Source organism: Stenella coeruleoalba, assembly GCF_951394435.1.
Source record: "Stenella coeruleoalba genome assembly, chromosome: 1".
Classification (NCBI taxonomy): domain Eukaryota; kingdom Metazoa; phylum Chordata; class Mammalia; order Artiodactyla; family Delphinidae; genus Stenella; species Stenella coeruleoalba.
Genome location: NC_137169.1, coordinates 186,859,656 through 186,881,543, shown reverse-complemented (window position 1 = coordinate 186,881,543; position 21,888 = coordinate 186,859,656). Strand labels below are relative to the sequence as shown.

General features: G+C 37.2%; 1 protein-coding gene across 3 annotated transcripts in view; it reads right to left on the bottom strand.

The window, feature by feature from the left end:
• The window catches only part of NME7 (NME/NM23 family member 7), a 258,876-nt gene that overhangs the window by 92,978 nt on the left and 144,010 nt on the right, over nt 1-21,888 (bottom strand). The window lies entirely within an intron of this gene.

Here is a 21,888-nt window from a genome sequence, read left to right as displayed (position 1 = left end):
CATGTCCCCTGCACTGGCAGGCGGATTCTTAACCACTGCACCACCAGGAAGGCCTATGAGTTTGTTTTTGAAATATAATTGACCTGCAACACTATATTAGTTGTTGATATACAACATAGAGATTCAATACTTCTATACATTTCAAAATGATCACTGTAATAAGTCTAGTTACCATCTGTCACCATACAAAAATATTACATAATTATTGACTTTATTCCCCACACTGCACATTTCATACCCATGACTCATTTATTTTGTAACTAGAAGTCTGTAGCTCTTAATCTCCCTCACCTATTTCTGTCCTCCCCCAACCCTGCTCTCCTCTTTGGCAACCACCTGTTTGTTCTCTGTATCTATGACTGTTTCTGTTTTGTTGTATGTGTTCGTTTGTTTTGTTTTTTAGATTCCACATATGAGTGAAATCATACAGTATTGGTCTTTCTCTGTCTGACTTCACTTAGCATAAGACCCTCAAGGTTCATCATGTTGTCGCAAATGACAATATTTCATTCTTTTTTACGGCTAATATTCGATTGTATATATAGCCCACATCCATTCAACTATTGATGGGCACTTAAGGTTGCTTCCATATCTTGCCAATTGTAAATAATGCTGCTATGAAAATGGGGTGCGTATATCTTTTCAAATTAGTGTTTCAGTATTTCTCGATCTAATTTGATCACAAACTTTTTTCCATTTGATACATATGTCTATCATGGCAATTATAAGACTTTATTGCAATTACTGATTGTGCAGAGATTTCCTTCCACTAGGACATAAGTTCCTTTGGCTCAGGGAAAATGTGTTTTCATCTTCTCATTGTCAATGCCTAAGAATTCTAGACACCTAGATGGTTTGTAAATGTTGTTTGGTGGTTGGTGGGTGGGTTGATTGAATGAATAAATCAGAGAGATAAAAAGAAATGCTTTGAGCCAAATTCTTGTAAGGAACCTTCAGAAGCCTGACAAAGTAAGGTTAACAGTAGGAGAGGATAACAAAGATCAGTGGCTATTATCAGTAAAAGTCAACATGCACAGTTATATTTAATCTAAAATAATAGTGAAACCTCAGTTAAGAAAAGGAAGGCACATTTCTATTCTAATCATTTCCACAGCTTTGAAATTAGAAAGACTACGTCATTAATGATTTAATCAGCATCTCATTTACATTCCATGCAAGATTAATTGTGACATCTCAGTAAGTGTCACATTTACTAGCAATAAATTATGGTAATTAATAGGGAGGCTTAAAGGCCAAAACTGGGACCAATCTCAAATAGTTTATAAATGTAATCTTTAATGGCTTGGATCACATTTATAGGAGATAATAAATTAGTAAATATATATCCACAGAGTTACAGGTTTAGGAAAAAAAATATTATTAGTATTTGGCTTTCAACTCCACAAGGTTTTAAAGAATGTTTTTTCATAGTCTATCTGTTTTTGGATCCTAATCAACTAATTCCACCTACTTCTGATTCCCCAAAGCAGAACTAACAAGCAAGCAACATCTGCTGGTTACAGCAGGATGATGTGTAGCATTTTTCTTTTTACCAAACCCGAGTTCAAAAAAAAATCTTCAAAATTAGAATTAACATTGAAGGAGCTGAATAAGGGCCCATTACTGCCAGACTACTTTCTTTAAGAACAAAACAGGGGCTTCCCTGGTGGCACAGTGGTTAAGAATCCACCTGCCAATGCAGTTCGAGCCCTGGTCCAGGAAAGATCCCACATGCCACGGAGCAATTGAGCACGTGCACCACAACTACTGAGCCTGCGCTCTAGAGCCCATGCTCCGCAACGAGAAGACACTGCAATGAGATGCCTGTGCACTGCAACGATTGTAGCCCTGCTCACAGCAACTAGAGAGAGCCTGCGTGCAGCAACAAAGACCCAATACAGCCAAAAACTAAATAAATAAAATAAATAAATTTATTTAAAAAAAACAAAAACAAAAAAAACGGACATACTCAAGAACTTTACCAAGGGATTCCAAATTTGCTAAAAGCTGATAGATGTCTAAGAAACATAGTTTAAACTCAAGATTGAATGCTTTTTCTCTATTCCTATCTCCTACTTTTGCGAGTAGAAGCTATTTATGTGTACCTAAAATTTAAACTGATAGCTCAGGAAGAGTATTTAAATAATGAATAGTTAAATAGGCTTTGGTGTTTTAATCACTGTTTTTGTATCTCCTCTAAAATACATATGTATAACTGAATCTTTGAATTTTGTATCTCTTCTAAAATATATATTTATAACTGAATCTTTGTACTTTGCTGTACACCTGAAACTAACACAACATTGTTAAGCAACTATACTCCAATATAAAATAAAAATTAAAAAATAAATAAAATATGAGTCCCTTCTATCACCAATTTGTTTATCTATAGTAGATAAACTACCTAACTCTTCATACCCAAGTTCTGCAAGCTCTCCTTTCCAATAGTATATTTCAAAACCTCCCACTGTCACCATCCAATGATGGTTATAAGCCCAGGGTCTCATAATCTCTAGTCAGAATTATTTTACCCTGCTCCAACCAATTTTCTACATGGTAGAGTGATATTTTAAAATACAAATTTAATCATATTGACCCCTCGTTGAAACTTTTCCATAGAACTTTCCACTGTACTTGAATAAACACAAACTAGTTAATGTGGCCTTCATAACCTGCCTAAACTATCTCTTCAGTCACACCGTAGGCTACCCTCCTCTTTGTACTGTAAGTAGAGCCAAACTGGACTTCTCTGAATTCCTAGAATATGCTAGGTTCTCCCCAGATTTAGGGTCTCCACACATGGCTGTTCTCTATCCTTCAAATTTGGAATAAATGAGAATGTTTCAGGAATCTCTCCACTTCAACTAAGCTACAGCCTTCTGTTATAAGCTCTTGCACAATGATGACACTCTGTTATAGCACTTAATGTAGTTCTAATATATACATATTCATATAATCATTTGTTTAACAGCCATATTCCTCATTAGACTATCAATTCCACATTGACAGAGCTAACATCTATCATCCTACTGCTGAATACCACCCCCACACACAATGTACTCAATAATTTTAGTTGAATGAAACAAAGTAAATCCCAATCTACCAAAAATGTAGGTAAAAGGTAAAAATCTCTTAAAGGGAGATTTATTTCTAGTATACCCTAAGTCTACACCATAGTCAATCTCTAGAAGTTTTATTCACAAAGGATACTTTCCTATATACTCCATGCCACTAGAAGATAGACAGACAGAGAGATAGAGATGTATATCTGTAAAACACTATTCTTTGTATGATTTTTTTTTTAGATTCCACATATAAATGAGATTATATGGTATATGTCTTTTTCTGTGTGACTCATTTCATTTAGCATAATGCCCTCAAGATTGATCCATTTTGTCACAAATGGCAGGATTTCCTTCCTTTTATTTTTTCTTTGCCTGAATAATAATATTCCACTGTGTCTACATACCACCTTTTCATTATCTATTAATTCATCAAAGGACACTTAGGTTGTTTCCACGTCTTGGCCATTGATTCTGCATAAATATGGGGATGCAAATATGTTTTCAAGTTAGTGTCATTTCCTTTGGATATATACCTAGAAGTGGAATTGCTGGATCATATGGAGGACCGTCCATACTGTTTTTCATAGTGGCTACACCAATTTACATTCCCACCAAAGTGCACAAGGGTTCCCTTTGCTCCACATCCTTGTCAACACTTGTTATTTCTTGTCTTTTTGATAGTAGCCATCCTGACAGGTGTGAGGTGATATCTCATTACGGTTTTAATTTGCATTTCTCTGATAATTAGTGATAATTAGTGATGCAGAGTACCTTTTCACATACCTGCTGGCCATCTGCATGTCTCCTCTGGAAAAATGTCTTCAGATCCTCTGCCCATTTTTTTAATCAGATTTTTTTTTGCTATTGAATTGTATGAGTTCTTTATATATTTTAGATATTAACTCTTCTAAAAATATCATTCTCGGGCTTCCCTGGTGGCACAGTGGTTGAGAGTCTGCCTGCTGATGCAGGGGACACGGGTTCGTGCCCCAGTCTGGGAGGATCCCACATTCCACGGAGCGGCTGGGCTGCTGAGCCATGGCCGCTGAGCCTGCGCGTCCGGAGCCTGTACTCCGCAATGGGAGAGGCCATAACAGTGAGAGGCCCGCGTACCGCAAAAATAAATAAATAAATAAAAATATCATTCTCAATATCACTATATTTTTTTTCTGTCAGAATAAAAGAGTGTACTCTAAATGTAATGTGCCAAACCAAGAATTGTAATGTTATTATAGAATAACAGACTTTCCCAGTTATAATCACAAATAAAATGGGGGGGAAAAAAGGGGAGTGGGGGGAAGAGGTTTCATGATCAAAGGACAGTGTGATACCCCTAGAGAATCAGACAATGAACAGTTCTCACCAGCTAAGCTAGCCCAATCATGTTTGGTGGACTTACAATGCAGATGCTAGAGAAACATTTGGATATATTAAAAAGAAACTTTTGGAAAAGAATTAACCATAAACACTATTCATCATAAAAGTATAAAAATGGTGTTTAAATGGTTTTACAGGGGAAAACATTATTTTATTTCTGAATATACAATATGTAATAGCTAGGAGTTAAAGTGAGATAGTATAAAGTTCCTTTTGTCTTTAATCCAACTTTTTACTGTTTTCTTGGGTTTTGGGCATCTATTCGTAATATAAGTAACTATGATATATGTGAAATAAGGCAAACACTGTCATTTATTTTGTGGCTTTTGGGTCAGCTGACAGCTAAATCACTCAGAAAAAGGATTACACAATCTCTCGTTTTAAAACTTTATAGAGAAGAAAGTACTTCTGTATCTAATTTTCAAAAGTCATTTGATTTGTACATGTTTAATGCCTTGGTAATGTGACAGGGTCTCACAGACAAGTAATAAGACTTGTATAATATTGATAAAATGGTTAAAAGCATGAACTCTGAATCCCAGTTCAAACGTTTGGATCCCAGTTCTGACACTTAATGGCTGGAACAAAAACAAAAAAAAAGAGGAGAAAATATTTCATGTTAACTTAGTTGAAAAATCTACACATTACCAGAAGAAGATATGTAATAATTTTAAACATCTTCCTTGTAAATTTGAATTACATCTCCTGCCTTTTCAGGAAAATACTGCTTGAACCAATAATACTAATATATTTGAATAAAGCTTTATTTTGTCATTGAAAAGTATTATAAAATATTGTTTTATTTCAGTAGTTTAATGTCAACTGCTTTTCTATTACTCTCTTATTAGATCACATTGTTTCATCTTTTTTAAAAAATAAATCTATTTATTTAATTAACTTATTTTTGGCTGCATTGGGTCTTCGTTGCTGCACGTGGGCTTTCTCTGGTTGCGGTGAGTGGGGCCTACTCTTGGTTGTAGTGCGCGGGCTTCTCATTGCAGTGGCTTCTCTTGTTGCGGAGCAAGGGCTCTAGGTGCACACGCTTCAGTAGTTGTGGTGTGTGGGCTTCAGTAGTTGTGGCCCGTGGGCTCTAGTGTGCAGGCTCAGTAGTTGTGGTGCACAGGCTTAGTTGCTCCACGGCGTGTGGGATCTTCCCAGACCAGAGATCGAGCCCGCGTCCCCTGCACTGGCAGGCGGATTCTTAACTACTGCGCCACTAGGCAAGTCCTCATATTTTTATAATCACAAAGAGAGTTATGATCTTTGCCAAGTTTTTGAGCTGAGTGTTATTTGACACCAAAACAAAAGAAATCCAAAACAACAGTTATTCTGTAATGTAAGAATTTTCTACTATGTATTTTGTACTTTGAGCTAATTATATTAAACACTATCTATACTCTTCATGAAAAATTATTTTCTTTAGCCAGGATATTTTATTAATCAGGCATTGTTAATTATATTCTCTACTTTTATGAAAGTCATTCGAGCTTACTATTTTAAAAATGTAAAAAATACAGTCAATCCTTATTATTCACGGACTCCATATTTGCAAATTCACTTACTCACTAAAATATGTAACTCCACATTAATACTTGGAGCACTTTCACTGTCATTCACGGACATGCAGAGAATGGCAAAAATTTGAATCACCTGCCATGAAAGTTCCCAGCTAAGGCTGAACAAAGCAACAGTATGCCTTCTTGTTTTAGCTCTCATACTATAAGCAAGTATCCTTTCTGCAGGCTATTTAGTGCCACACTTTTTGCATTTTTGTACTTTTTGCTGATTTCACTATTTACAATGGCCCCTAAGCATAGGACTTAAGTGCTGTCTAGTGCTCCTAAGTGCAAGAAGACTGTGATGTGCCTTACAGAGAAAACACATGTGCATTACAAGCATCATTTGAGAATGAGTTACGGTGCTGTTGGCTGTGAGTTCAATGTTACTGAATCAACAATACATGTTAAATAAGGTGTCAGTAAACAGAAAACCACAAAAAACAAGGTTATGTGTTGACTGCTTGACAAAAATGCATCTAGAAGCTCATGGAAACCTAACCCTGTACTTCTCCACTAGGCAATATTTCAGTATTCACTAATTCAGTGTTCATAATGACTTTACAGACCATAACTATTGTGAATAGTAAGAATCAACTGTAGAAAAATGAAAGAACATCTCAATCATAGTACTACAACCTAGATTGCCTTTTCTACCACATGGCTGCCAATGCTGGATCTTATGTATCATTTTATATTTTGTCAAACTCACCAGTTTAAGAAAATTCTATTATTCTGTTTTAATATGTATTTCCCTGATTAATAAGACTAAGCATGTGTTATATGAAATAGGCTTCTCTTCTGTGAATTGTTCCCCATTGTTTTGTCTTCCTCAAGTATGGAATTATAACCAACGAATCTTTAAATATATCTAACAGAGAATGAGTACCGAAGAAATTTCCCTGGTTGATTGTCCAAAGTGATTTAGATGACTGCTTAGACCTAGCCAAGAGAGACCCATCCTGGTCAGACAGAGGTCCGAGTTTAAATGATTTCAGTTGTTTGCCAATAGAATCATCTCATAAAAATGGTAAAGTCTCCTTGAAAGAAAATATATGTACACACACAGTGGAAACTCTGTTAACTAATCTCCAGTTAAAAGACTGTCCAAATTTCCCAATGCTATACACTCATTCCCTTTGTCATACACATTGACTGGTGGTACGAGCACACAGACATCCTTAGCAGTAAGCTACTTTCTGGTAGTGTATCGCTCGAAGATCTGTATAAGCAGTCCTACTTATCATCTGAGAATTTCAAAAGTGAATTATGAGATAAGAGAACCTTAGTCCTCATTAGGTTTTGATAGCTGTGAGACACACCAAGCATAGAGGATTTGGGTGAAAAAGGGCTCTCCGAGATGAAACTTAGGAAATATGCTAGAAGCAAGTGGTTTGAAGAAGAGCTTATATGTGAGATTAGAATTAAATTGGGCAGAAGCCCTAGAAAAAAAGCCTCAATATTGTTCTCCATCATTATTCCTTTTAAAAAGATTGGCAGATCCTTTTCCAAGGTGTTCTCTGAGCCTGAGCCTGGTGAAGAAGGGGATAACCTGGTTTGAAAACATGACTATGGAACCTGCAGTGGCTCCTCCAACTCCCTTGGCTCCTCTATTCATTTGGAAAAACACAAAGCTTTTATGAGATTTTTCTACCATTTCAAAGAATGAAAAGAGGTCCAAGTTAAATTATCTTAAGAACATCAAAGAGTCTTTTGACTAGGAAAGAAGACCCCTGGGCATTAGGTAAGGCTTTCTTCTTAGGATTATTTTATTTGCACAGAAAGAAGTCTTCCTAACTTTCTCCAGGTCCATGTTAACATACAGAGGTATAAAGAAGTGACAGGATTAATGTCAAACTGGAACAAAGAAAGAGATGACTCATTTTTTTCAAATTTGAGGAATACTAGCTTAGCACCATATTTTGAGCTTTAGAAAGTAGGAACACAACTGGGAAGCAAAGAGGAAGTTAGTTCTAAAGGTAGGCTAAGGCCTTAGCCCAAAAAGATGATAATATTGACCAGAGCCCTAGGAAAGCTACATAAAGAACCTTAGAGCTTATTACCCATAAGAATAATAATCACATGCTAATCAATTACTGGAAGTAGAATGGGGAATGAAGAATTTATGTGGGAGAGGCATATTACAGTTAAATAGAATGGTCCTGGTAAGTTTGATTGAGAAGGTTACATGTGAGTGGAGACTTGAAGAAGGTGAGGCAGTTTGACATGTGGCTCACTGTGGGAACAGCATTATAGGCAGAAAGGACAACCAGGATAAAGGCCTGAGCATATGAGCAACACGATCCAGATGTCATATGCTTGGCCTAGAGACTTCTCTCATATCATGTTGATATCACAGGAGGAACACCCAGCCATTTGCCACAGATATTTTGCTTGTTTAAACACCAGTATAAAATAACTAAAAACAACAAAGACTCAAAATTCAGTGTGATTTGATACTGATCAGGATTATCAGCAGATGGCAGGACAACTTGATTTATTAAAACTTCAGAAACCTGGCCATGGATGTTCTAAGGCAACTATATTCATAAAAACATATGAGAAGATTCAATACCATAAAGTTTCTTGCCATGACTGAACCAGAGATATTACGTCTGTGGGTCCTTCCCTAAGAGGAACCTCCTACTTAATACATAGGCTTTGGAATTAAAGTTCAAATCTGTGAGTTCAAGTCTGTCACTTAACTGCATGACATTAGGTCACACATTCACATTCTCTCAGGACCTGAGTTTTCTCATCTGTGCATTGGAATAAATCATAATGATCTCATAGGATTGCTGAGAGAATTAAATGATTAAATGGTTTTTAGCACAGGGATAGGCAAATACAAATGCTTAATAAACAATGGATAGTATCTACCATACCTTTCCCCTTTAGAAAGTCACAACTGTTTAAATGGCTTGCTCACTTAAAGATTTTAAATATAACAAAACTCATAATTTCAGATCCTCTAACAAAGGAACTAGACTGATGTATGATACAAAGAAAAAATATTTCTAGTAACTGAGGGAACCTATTAGTACATGTAATATTCCTGATCCCAAGAAGGAATTTTATTCTGTGAGTCTTTACATTTACTTAGGTGAATCAGCAAAGAAAGAAATGGAGGATCAATGAAAGTAATTTCTAAGAGAAGCAAGAAGAACTACAATCCTTTAGCCTGTGGAACAAAAACCACATTCACAGAAAAACAGACGAAATGAAAAGGGAGAGGACTATGTACCAGGTGGAGGAACAAGATAAAACACCAGGAAAAAAAACTAAATTAAGTGGAGGTAGGCAACCTTCCAGAAAAAGAATTCAGAATAATGAGAGTGAAAATGATCCAGGACCTCGGAAAAAGGAGGGAGACAAAGATCGAGAAGATGCAAGAAATGTTTAGCAAAGACCTAGGAGAATTAAAGAACAAACACTTAGAAGAATTAAAGAACAAACAAAAAGAGATGAACAATCCAATAACTGAAATGAAAAATATACTAGAAGGAATCAATAGTAGAATAACTAAGGCAGAAGAACAGATAAGTGACCTGGAAGACAGAATGGTGGAATTCACTGCTGTGGAACAGAATAAAGAAAAAAGAATGAAAAGAAATGAAGACAGCCTAAGAGACCTCTGGGACAACATTAAGTACATCAACATTCACATTATAGAAGTCCCAGAAGGAGAAGAGAGAGAGAAAAGACCAGAGAAAATATTTGAAGAGATTATAGTCAAAAACGTCCCTAACATGGGAAAGGAAATAGACACTCAAGTCCAGGAAGTACAGAGCATTCCAGGCAGGGTAAATCCAAGGAGTAACATGCCAAGACACATAGTAATAAAACTGACAAAAATTAAAGATAAAGAAAAATTATTAAAAGCAACAAGGGCAAAACAACAAATAACATACAAAGAACTCCCGTAAGTTTAACAGCTGATCTTTCAGCAGAAACTCTGCAAGCCAGAATGGAGTGGCAGGACATATTTAAAGTGATGAAAGGGAAAAACCTACAATCAAGATTACTCTGCCCAGCAAGGACCTTATTCAGATTGGACAGAGAAATCAAAAGCTTTACAGGGACTTCCCTGCTGGCAGAGTGGTTAAGAATCCGCCTGCCAATGCAGGGGACACGGGTTTGAGGCGGGGTCCAGGAAGATCCCACATGCCACGGAGCAACTAAGCCTGGGCTTGACAGCTACTGAGCCTGCGCTGTAGAGCCCGCAAGCCACAACTAGTGAGCCCGCATGCCTAGAGCCTGTGCTCTGCAACAAGAGAAGCCACCGCAATGAGAGGCCTGTGCACCACAGTGAAGAGTAGCCCCTGCTCCCCGCAAACAGAGAAAGCCCATGCACAGCAATGAAGACCCAAGGCAGCAAAAATAAATTTAAAAAAATTTTTTAATTAAAAAAAAAAAGCTTTACAGACAAGCAAAAGCTAAGAGAATTCAGCACCACCAAACTAGCTCTACAACAAATGCTAAAGGACCTTCTCTAAGTGGGAAAAACAAGAGAAGAAAAAGACCTACAAAAACACCCCAAAACAATTAAGAAAATGGTCAAAGGAACATACATATCGATAACTACCTTAAATGTGAATGGATTAAATGTTCCAACCAAAAGACACAGGCTTGCTGAATGGATACAAAAACAAGACCCATATATACACTGTCGACAAGAGACCCACTTCAGACCTAGGGACACATACAGACTGAAAGGGAGGGGATGGAAAAAGATATTCCATGCAAATGGAAATCAAAAGAAAGCTACAGTAGCAGTACTCATGTCAGATGAAATAGACTTTAAAATAAAGAATGTTACAAGAGACAAGGAAGGACACTACATAATGATCAAGGGATCAATCCAAGAAGAAGATACAACAATTATAAATATATATGTACCCAACACAGGAGCACCTCAATACATAAGGCAAATGCTAACAGCTATAACAGAGGAAATTGACAGTAACACAATAATAGTGTGGACTTTAACACCTCAATTACACCAATGGACAGATCAGACAGAAAATTAATAAGGAAACACACTTTAAATGACACAATAGACCACATAGATTTAACTGATATTTATAGGACATTCCATCAGAAAACAGCAGATTACACTTTCTTCCCAAGTGCACAAGGAACATTCTCCAGGATAGATCACAGCTTGGGGCACAAATCAACCCTCGGTAAATTTAAGAAACTGAAATCATATCAAGCATCTTTTCCTACCACAATGCTGTGAGATTAGAAATAAATTACAAGGCAAAAATGTAAAAAACACAAACACATGGAGGCTAAACGATACGTTACTAAATAACCAAGAGATCAATGAAGAAATAAAAGAGGAAATCAAAAAAATACCTAGAAACAAACAACAATGAAAACACGACTACCCAAAACCTATGGGATGCCTCAAAAGCAGTTCTAAGAGGGAAGTTTATAGCACTACAATCCTACCTCAAAAAACAAGAAAAATCTCAAATAAATAATCTAACCTTACACCTAAAGGAATTAGAGAAAGAAGAACAAACAAAGCCCAAAGTTAATAGAAGGAAAGAAGTCATAAAAATCAGAGTTGAAATAAATGAAACAGAAACAAAGAAAACAATAGCAAAGATAAATAAAACTAAAAGCTGGTCATTTGAGAAGATAAACAAAATTGATAAACCTTTAGCCAGACAGATCAAGAAAAAGAGGGAGAGGACTCAAATCAATAAAAGTAGAAATGAAGGAAGAGAAGTTACAACAGACACCACAGAAATACAAAGCATCATAAGAGACTACTACAAGCAACTCTAAGACAATAAAATGAACAACCTGGAAGAAATGGACAAACTCGTAGAAAGGTATGACCTTCCAAGACTGAACCAGGAAGAAAGAGAAAATATGAACAGACCAATCACAAGTAATGAAATTGAAACTGTGATTAAAAGTCTTCCAACAAACAAAAGGCCAGGACCAGATGGTTTCACAGGTGAATTCTATCAAACATTTAGAGAAGAACTAACACCCATGCTTCTCAAACTCTTCCAAAACTGTAGAGGAAGGACCCCCAAACTCATTCTATGAGGTCACCAGCACCCTGACACCAAAACCAGACAGAGGTACAACAAAAAAAGGAAATTACAGACCAACATCACTGATGAAAATAGATGCAGAAATCCTGAACAAATTACTAGCAAACAGAATCCAACAACACATTAAAAGGATCATACACCATGATCAAGTGGAATTTATCCCAGGGATGCATAATTCCTCAGTATATGCAAATCAATCAATGTGATATACCATATTAACAAATTGAAGAATAAAAACCATATGATCATCTCAATAGATGCAGAAAAAGGTTTTGACAAAATTCAACACCAATTTATGATAAAGACTCTCCAGAAAGTGGGCATAAAGGGAACCTACCTCAACATAATAAAGGCCATATACAAAAAACCCACAGCAAACAACATTCTCAATGGTGAAAAACTGAAAGCATTTGCTCTAAGATCAGGAACAAGACAAGGATGTCCACTCTCACCACTATTATTCAACATAGTTTTGGAAGTCCTAGCCAGGGCAATCAGAGAAGAAAAAGAAATAAGGAATACAAACTGAAAAAGAAGAAGTAAAACTGTTACTGTTTGCAGATGACATGAAACTATACACAGAGAATCCTAAAGATGTCACCAGAAAACTACTAGAGCTAATCAATGAATTTGGTAAAGTTGCAGGATACAAAATTAATGCACAGAAATCTCTTGCATTCCTATACACTAATGATGAAAAACCTGAAAGAGAAATTAAGGAAACACTCCCATTTACCAAGGCAACAAGAAGAATACAATACCTAGGAATAAACCTACCTAGGGAGACAAAAGACCTGTATGCAGAAACCTATAAGACAATGATGAAAGAAATCAAAGATGATACAAACAGATGGAGAGATATACCATGTTCCTGGATTGGAAGAATCAATATTGTGAAAATGACTACTACCCAAAGCAATCTACAGAATCAATGCCATCCCTATCAAATTACCAATGGCATTTTTTACAGAACTAGAACAAAGAATCTTAAAAGTTGTATAGAGACACAAAAGACCCTGAATAGCCAAAGCAATCTTGAGGGAAAAAAAACAGAGCTGGAGGAGTCAGACTTCCTGACTTCAGGCTATACTACAAAGCTACATTAATCAAGACAATATGGTACTAGAATGAAAGCAGAAATATAGATCAATGGAACAGGACAGAATGCCCAGAGATAAACCCATGCACCTAAGGTTAACTAATCTATGACAAAGGAGGCAAGGATATACAATGGAGAAAAGACAGTCTCTCCAATAACTGGTGCTGGGAAAACTGGACAGCTACATGTAAAAGAATGAAATTAGAACACTCCCTAACACCATACACAAAAATAAACTCAACATGCATTAGAGACCTAAATATAAGACCAGAGAGTATAAAACTCTTCGAAGAAAACATAGGAGGAACACTCTTTGACATAAATCACAGCAAGATCTTTTTTGACCCACCTCCTAGAGTAATGGAAATAAAAACTAAAATAAACAAATGGGACCTAATGAAACTTAAAACCTTTTGCACAGCAAAGGAAACTATAAACAAGACGAAAATATAACCCTGAGAATGGGAGAAAATATTTGCAAATGAATCAACGGACAAATGATTAATCTCCAAAATATATAAATAGCTCATGTAGCTCAATATTAAAAAAACAACCCAATTCAAAAATGGGTAAAAGACCTAAATAGACATTTCACCAAGGAAGACATACAGTTGGCCAAGAGGCACATGAAAAGCTGCTCAACATCACTAATTATTAGAGAAATGCAAATCAAAACTACCACGAGTTATCACCTCACACCGGTTAGAATGGGAATCATCAGAAAATCTACAAACAACAAATGCTGGAGAAGGTATGGGGAAAAGGGAACCCTCTTGCACTGTTGGTGGGAATGTAAATTGATACAGCCACTATGGAGAACAGTGTGGAAGTTCCTTGAAAACCTAAAAATAGAACTAACACACGACCCAGCAATCCTACTACTGGGCATATACCCTGAGTAACCATATTTCAAAAAGAGTCATGTACCACAATGTTCACTGCAGCTCTATGTACAATAGCCAGGACATGGAAGCAACCTAAGTGTCCATCGACAGATGAATGGATAAAGAAGATGTGGCACACATATACAATGGAATATTACAGCCATAAAAAGAAATGAAATTGAGTTATTTGTAGTAAGGTGGAAGGACCTAGAGTCTGTTATACAGAGTGAAGTAAGTAAGAAAAGAAAAACAAATACAGTATGCTAACACATATACATGGAATCTGAAAAAAAAAAAGGTTCTGAAGAACCTAGGTGCAGGACAGGAATAAAGACGCAGGCATAGAGAATGGACTTGAGGACACTGGGAGTGGGAAGGGTAAGCTGGGACAAAGTGAGAGAGTGACATAGACATATATACACTACCAAATGTAAAATAGCTAGTGGGAAGCAGCCGCATAGCACAGGGAGATCAGCTCGGTGCTTTGTTACCACCTAGAGGGGTGGGATAGCGAGGGTGGGAGGGAGACGCAAGAGGGAGGAGATATGGGGATATATGTATATGTATAGCTGATTCACTTTGTTATAAAGCAGAAACTAACACACCATTGTAAAGCAATTATACTCCAATAAAGATGTTTAAAAAAAAAACACACTGTTTGGGGAGGGAAGGAGATGCACACAACTCTACAGGGTTAGAAAAATAAAAATAAAAAAATAAAAATAGAATAACCATATGACCCAACAACCCACTACTGGGCATATACCCAGAGAAAACCATAATTCAAAAAGACACACCCATCCCAATGTTTATTGCAGCACTATTTACAACAGCCAGGTCATGTAAACAACCTAAATCTGCCCATTGACAGATGAATGGATAAAGAAGATGTGGTACATATACACAATGGAATATTACTCAGCCATAAAAAGGAATGAAATTGGTTTATCTGTAGAGATGTGGATGGACCTCTTAGAGCCTGTCATACAGAGTGAAGTGAGTCAGAAAGTGAAAAACAAATATCGTTTATTAATGCATATATGTGGAATGGAGAAAAATGGTACTGATGAACCAGTTTGCAAGGCAGAAATAGAAACACAGGTGTAGAGATCAAATGTATGGACACCAAGGGGGGAAACTGGGGTGGGTGATGGTGGTGGTGGTGGGATGTACTGGGAGATTGGGATTGACATATATATACTAATATGTATAAAATACGTAAGTAATAAGAACCTGCTGTATAGAAAATACATAAATAGAATTCAAAAAAAAAGTAACTTATAAGACTGTCAGGCTGCTAAAGGGTCAACAACAGGAGATGAAAATGATACAAAAGACATGAAAAGGGGTTAAAAGCTATAAATATAGAAATTATGAAACAATAAAAATAGCAGGTTAAAGTAAGCTGAAAAGAATATACAAACAATATACAGCTAAAAATAATTGTATAATTTATAAAACCATAGGATGTAGTGTAAAACCCTAGAGGGATAAAAAGGTCAAGTAGGTAACAGCATATAATCCTTGGATTTTAAAAATTCCTTAGACTTACAGAAATAAAACAAGTTCTCTACACCAGTGCAGTCTAATAGAACTTTCTGTAACAACAGAAATGTTGTATTGTCTACGCTATCCAATATGGTGGCCCTTAACCACATATGGTTATTAAGCACTTGAAATGTGGTGGTGTGACTGAGGAGTTAAATTTTAAATTTTATTTAATTGTAATTAAATGTAAATAGATACAAGTGGCTAGTTGGTGGCTACTGTACTGGACAATGTATCTGTAGACAGAAGTAGCTCCCACAGCCTGTGTTCAGGGCTCAGAGGAGGCACCTTCCTCTACTGCAGCCCTTTATTAACTGTGGCCCCTTGGCAGCCTTCACAAATCTCTAACTTGTGAAAAAACCTGATAGCACCACAAACACAGGGTTGAAATGATTTTCCTTCTTCAGTCTTTGACTCGGCTAGAAGAGGGAAAAGTTTTCCACATGTGCTCTACAGGATGCAACATGGACCCTAAATAACCTTTTAACAGAAAAAAAACATGTTAAGATAACTCATTCTTATGTCTAGCACTCCGGTCACTCTCCCTGCCCCTTTACCACAAGTTCACTGAAAGACTGGTTCTAACCCCTTAGAGGTCAGTGACCTTTCTGTATGCTCTCACAGAGCCATGTGGTGACTATCTTAACCATTCATGTCTTTTAAATGTTGGTTTATTTGTGGCTTCTCCCACCCCCACAGAAAACTGCTTGAGTTCAGATACTATATTATTCATGAGTGTATTCCCAATATACATTCCAATGCATCTTAAATAATAATTAATATTTGTTATAAGAATAAATTGAATATACTATGCTTTCTCAAAATCTTTCATTCATTCCTCAACACACTTATAGCCTGGCTTTCGTCCTCACTATTCCACTGTAATTACTTTTACCACTTTCATCAGGTTTCCCGATATGCTAAGTTGGATACTTTTCAAACTCTACTCTCTACACTCCAAAGTCAGTATGCACCAAAATGAAATTCAACATTTCATCTCAAACTGGCTTCCCTTCCTATATTTTCTAGTTTAATTAATGGTACTACTTATAATCCAAGTTGCTTAAGATAAAATTTTTTTTAAAGCTAGGAGTCATCCTTGATAGATTTTCTTATACCACACTTAATTGATACCAAGCACTGTGGATTCTATAGCCTTCCTTAATATCTCTTAACCTGCCCTCTCTTCTCTGTCTGCACTGCTACTACCTTAGCTTATCCCTTCATCACTTCTTATCCACATTTTTATAGGATGTAAAAAAAATAAAAACAAATGGAAACCTCAAATAAAGTTGGGAGACCAGAAGGGGGAGCTCTCACTCCCTGTGAAGATAGCAGAGCCCAAAAGGCAGAAAGACTCTTCCTCTTTCCTGGCAAGGATTCAGTTAATGAAAAGCCACGGACTCTTTACTATACCCCTCCCACTTGCCTTTTCCTCTCTATAAAAGTGTTCTCTTTCCCTTGCCGTTTGCATATTTGCACATGGCTCACCAAGGTTGCAGACTCCAAATTGCAATTCTCTGCTGATCCTGAATAAACCCATCCTTGCTACAGAAACATCTGGCAGTCTATTTGTTTCAGGTCAGTAAGGACCTTCTCTTTGCTTCTAATCAAGCTGCCCTATTATGGGTCCTCCACACTACCATAATATTAACTTCTCTAAAATGCAAAAATGATCACATAATGGCCCTCACTAACTCCTCCCTCTTTCCCACCCTTCAGCCTCTGGAATTAAATCCCAACCCTTTAGCATAATTTATAAAGCCTTTTCTAATCTGGCCTTTGCCTACCCCCAACTGCATGGTCCAGTGAAACACGCAGTGAGAACTCAGGGTAAGATAGATTAATGATATTCTGGCCAAGAGATCTGACTCCTACCTAAGACTTTGGCTAATCTTCTCTAAAGTACCTGAGAGAAATATGCACAAAGGAATTAAAACTATTCACTATAACACTTTATTGTTTGTATTGTTTACCCCGTGTAGCACTCCAATAATCTCAGCTACACTATGGGAGAAGGTTCTTTATTCATAAGTAAGGTCTACTGGAATGGCCCAGATTTGCACTGTCCAATATGGTAGCCACTAGCCACATGTGACTATTAAGTACTTGATATGTGGCTAGTTTAAATTGAGATGTGCTCTAAGTGTAAAATAAATGCAAGATTTCAAAGACAGTAAAAAAGAACAGGTGTAGTATCTTGCACAAGATCCAGACTTTTCTGAGGGAAGTAATAGTGAAGGCAGATGGTAGGAGCTTTGATCTCCCATTACAAGCCAGCTCAAACCATGCTCTCTCACCCTACTGTGATGAACAGGATTCATTCTTTACCTAGGCAAATTTTACTCTCTAAATTATACCTCCAGGGACTTCCCTGGTGGTCCAGTGGTAAAGAATCCACCTTCCAATGCAAGGGACGCGGGTTCGATCCCTGGTCGGGGAACTAAGATACCATATGCTGTGGGGCAACAAAGCCCACACACCTCAACTAGAGGGCATGTGTCCCACAAACTACAGAACCAACACGCTCTGAAGCCCGCGTGCCACAGCTAGAGAGAGGAAACCTGCATGTCACGACTTGAGAGAAGCTCACGTGCTGCAACAAAGAGCCCACGTGCCGCAACAACAAAAAAAACTCTCATGCCACAATGAAGATCCTGCACACCACAATGAAGACCCGATGTAGCCAAAAATATAAATAAATAAATAAATTATACCTCCTGGCATCATTTCCTCTGGGAAGTCTCTCCTGAATAGTCTCTTCCCTGGGCCCCCATCCCACCTCCTCTCTACCCAACACTGGCTGAGTTGTGTGTTTTTTCTATGTATTTCCTTAGCATCCTGTACTTTCCTCTAAGATAGGTTTCATCATGTCTGACTGAAATTTGTCTGATTCTCCTATTAGACTGTGAACTCCTGAGGGTCCCAACTGTGCAGAACCCATCTTTGAATCCCCAAGAGATAAGCATGATGCTAGGTTCATATCAATTCTTCAGTAAATGCTTGAATTTATGAATAAACAATGACAGGTGAAATGAACAAGATAATATTTACTCTATTTCTCCCATTCTGAAACATGTTCCAATATCCACTTTCAATGATAAAGAAGCTACAGAAACTTGATGTAAGGAAGGTCAGGAAGATCTTCTGAGACAGTTTTTCCTTATTTTCCTTTCATTTTGGTTCTCATCCTTCATGAAAGATTTTCATAAGTCATAACTTTAAGTACTTACTTACATTTCAGTTCCAAAGTCTACGCTTTCAATCCCATTTGTTTTAGGAAATGGGCCTCTACTTAATATCCCTACATGTAAACAAATTCTAGTAAAAGGGTAACTTGTAAAGTAAATACAGCTGAGTTCAACACTTCACCAATTTTCACCTTTAAAACTGAAACTAACTGACCATCTCTCTAGGTGAGTGGAAGCATTTTAACTGTTATTTCTGTATTTCTTCTGACCTTTTATAACTTAATACAACATCCATTTAAAAATTCTTTTAAAATGAATACGAATAGTTAAACCTTAGTTACAGTTTGTTTTTAAGAGATATCGTGCAATAACGTGGTAAATTTTTTCAAGTGATCTACCATCTATCTCAGTTTTCCTGGGATTCAGAGATTTCTCAGGACTCTGCTCTTTTGGTGCTAAACCTGGGAGAGTCCTGGGCAAACTAAGACAGTGTTTGTCACTCTAGCTGGTATACAACACTGAGATAAGTGGTTTCTGTTTTGTTTTCTTTTTCTGTTAGAGAAATAATTCTTCATTAAAAACATGATAATTCACAATAGGATTATTTTTAAATACTGAATCACTTAATAGGTATTGTAAATTACTGCACACAATTACTTCAAATTAAGTAAATTACTTTCACATAGTATTTTTGCATACTACTCTACGTTCTTATTGTACTTGGAATACTTTCAATGTTCTTTACTCTTTTAAATGCATTTAAGTCACTTAATACTTTTCTGAAAATGTATTTTTAAATCATTTTTATACTTTCTAAAATCAGTAAAATGCTTATAAAATAATTAAGTTGATTAACCTTAAAAAAAAAAAAGTATTGCTTATATTTTTACCAAAAACTAACAACAGAAATTCTTGGCCTGTTTTAATCTGCGAATAGGCCTTCTATCCCTGGTCAGGCATAAATGTCTTCTCTAATTGTTGTTATGCACTAAACTGACAGAGGAGAAATATGGATTCACCTTCCACTTGTCTCGTCAATAGACTGAGATGAAACCAGAAAAGAATGAAGAGAATTCTGTTCCGTTCTAGTCCCATCACTTAGATCTAAGGATTCCACCATATCCCTTCTCTAGGTTTTCATCAATTTTAACCTTCATCCATTCATCCACTAGAGATAAAGAGAAGCAAAAGGTAAGAAACAATGATAAACAACACCTGGCTGCCTCTCAGCACATCCACTGCTACCATCCTGGGCATAGTCAACATCATCTTGGTCCTGGATTGCAACTTCTACCCTTGTTTCCCTTTAGACTATTCTGAACACAATTGTCAGAATGATCTTTTTTTTTATTATTTTTTGCAGTACGCGGGCTTCTCACTGCTGTGGCCTCTTCCGTCGCGGAGCACAGGCTCCGGACGCGCAGGCTCAGTGGCCATGGCTCACGGGCCCAGCCGCTCCATGGTATGTAGGATCCTCCCGGACCGGGGCACGAACCCGTGTCCCCTGCATCGGCAGGCGGACTCTCAACCACTGCGCCACCAGGGAAGCCCCAGAATGATCCTTTTAAAAGTCAAATCATGTCACTACTCTGCTCAAACCCTTTGAAAACGTATGGTCTCATATAGAGTAAAAGCTAAAGTCATTACAAGGGTCTACAAGATCTTCCCAGTCTTTATCTATCTCAGTGACTTTATCTCCCACCTTGCTTATTCCCCCAAGTTCTGGGATTACCTCAAGCAAGCTCCTCTCCCAGAGCCTTCACAATGCCTGTTCCCTCTGCCTATGATGCTCTTCATCCAGAAATGGGTATGGCTGGCTCTTTTCTCTTCCTTCTTTCATCCTTCTCTTATGACTCCAATTTAAAGCAGAATCCTATCTATACGTCCTTAACTCTAGTCTCCTTTCCTTGTTTCATTTTTATCCATGAGAAATACTATGCATTCTATTATTTATTTATTATCTGTCTTCAACTAGAATGTAAGCTCACTGGTCTGTGAGGAGACTGTGTGCTCTCTGTTTCACACATACATACAAACACATACACACACACAACCACATACACACACACACACACACACACACACACACACACACACACACACACACTTGTTTTGTTCACTGGTGCATCCCCAGTACCTAGAATATTGCCTGCACACAGTAGGCATTCAATTATTCATGGATGAATGAATGATTGAAAAGTAAGAAGTCCCTTCAGTCAGTTTCTCTTTCCTCAGTCACCTTCCTGGGGCCTACAACTCCAAAGTTAGAACTGTTTTTCTTTTAAGACAAAAATAATGCACTCTGTTTAAAAAGGAAAAACCCTAGGAAGTGAAAATATATTCATTCTGAGTAGTAATTTGCATCTCAGTGTGACTGAATTTGCCAGAGCTGATTAGAGACGTCGTTGTGTTAAGAAAATGAGGAAGCCTAAGCCCAAGATCCTGGGATTGTGGAGAACGAAGGAAGGAGACAAAGAATCTAAGGAGGCAAAGAATATAATCTACTTCCTTCATACTTTTCAGGGTGCAAATGTGGAGGACAGAGGAGAGGAAAAATTGCAGCGAGAAATGAGGCTGGAAGTAGTAAGGACTATATCATGGAGGACTCTGTAACCTCCTAGGAAAAGTGAACTTTAACTGTAAGCAATAAGGAGCCGCTGGCAGGGTTTTAAACTGAGAAGTGTTACTTATTTATATTTTAGAAAGAGTGTTGCATCAGGAATGTCGAAGAGTATATGAAGGATAAGACACTACAAAATGGAGAAAACTTAAGGTATAATAGAAATAGTGAGTATAAGCAATAAAAAAGTAGCACTGAGGATGGAGACAAGGAGACAGATACTTAGCTATGAAATGGTATCGGCTACCGGATTGGGACACAAACAAATATGTTGGGATAAAGGAGAAAAGAGAGTTTCAGCTGATTCTTCAGTTTCCAGGTAGGAAGGTATTACTGGCATTCGTAAGGACAGGAGAATGTGTGAAAGGAGGGAGAAATGTGTAGGATGCACAGAGTTTTAGAAGCACATGAAGCAGGAGAAAGGTCTGGGCTGCAGTTATGGATTTAGAGTCATCAGCATAGTAATTCATA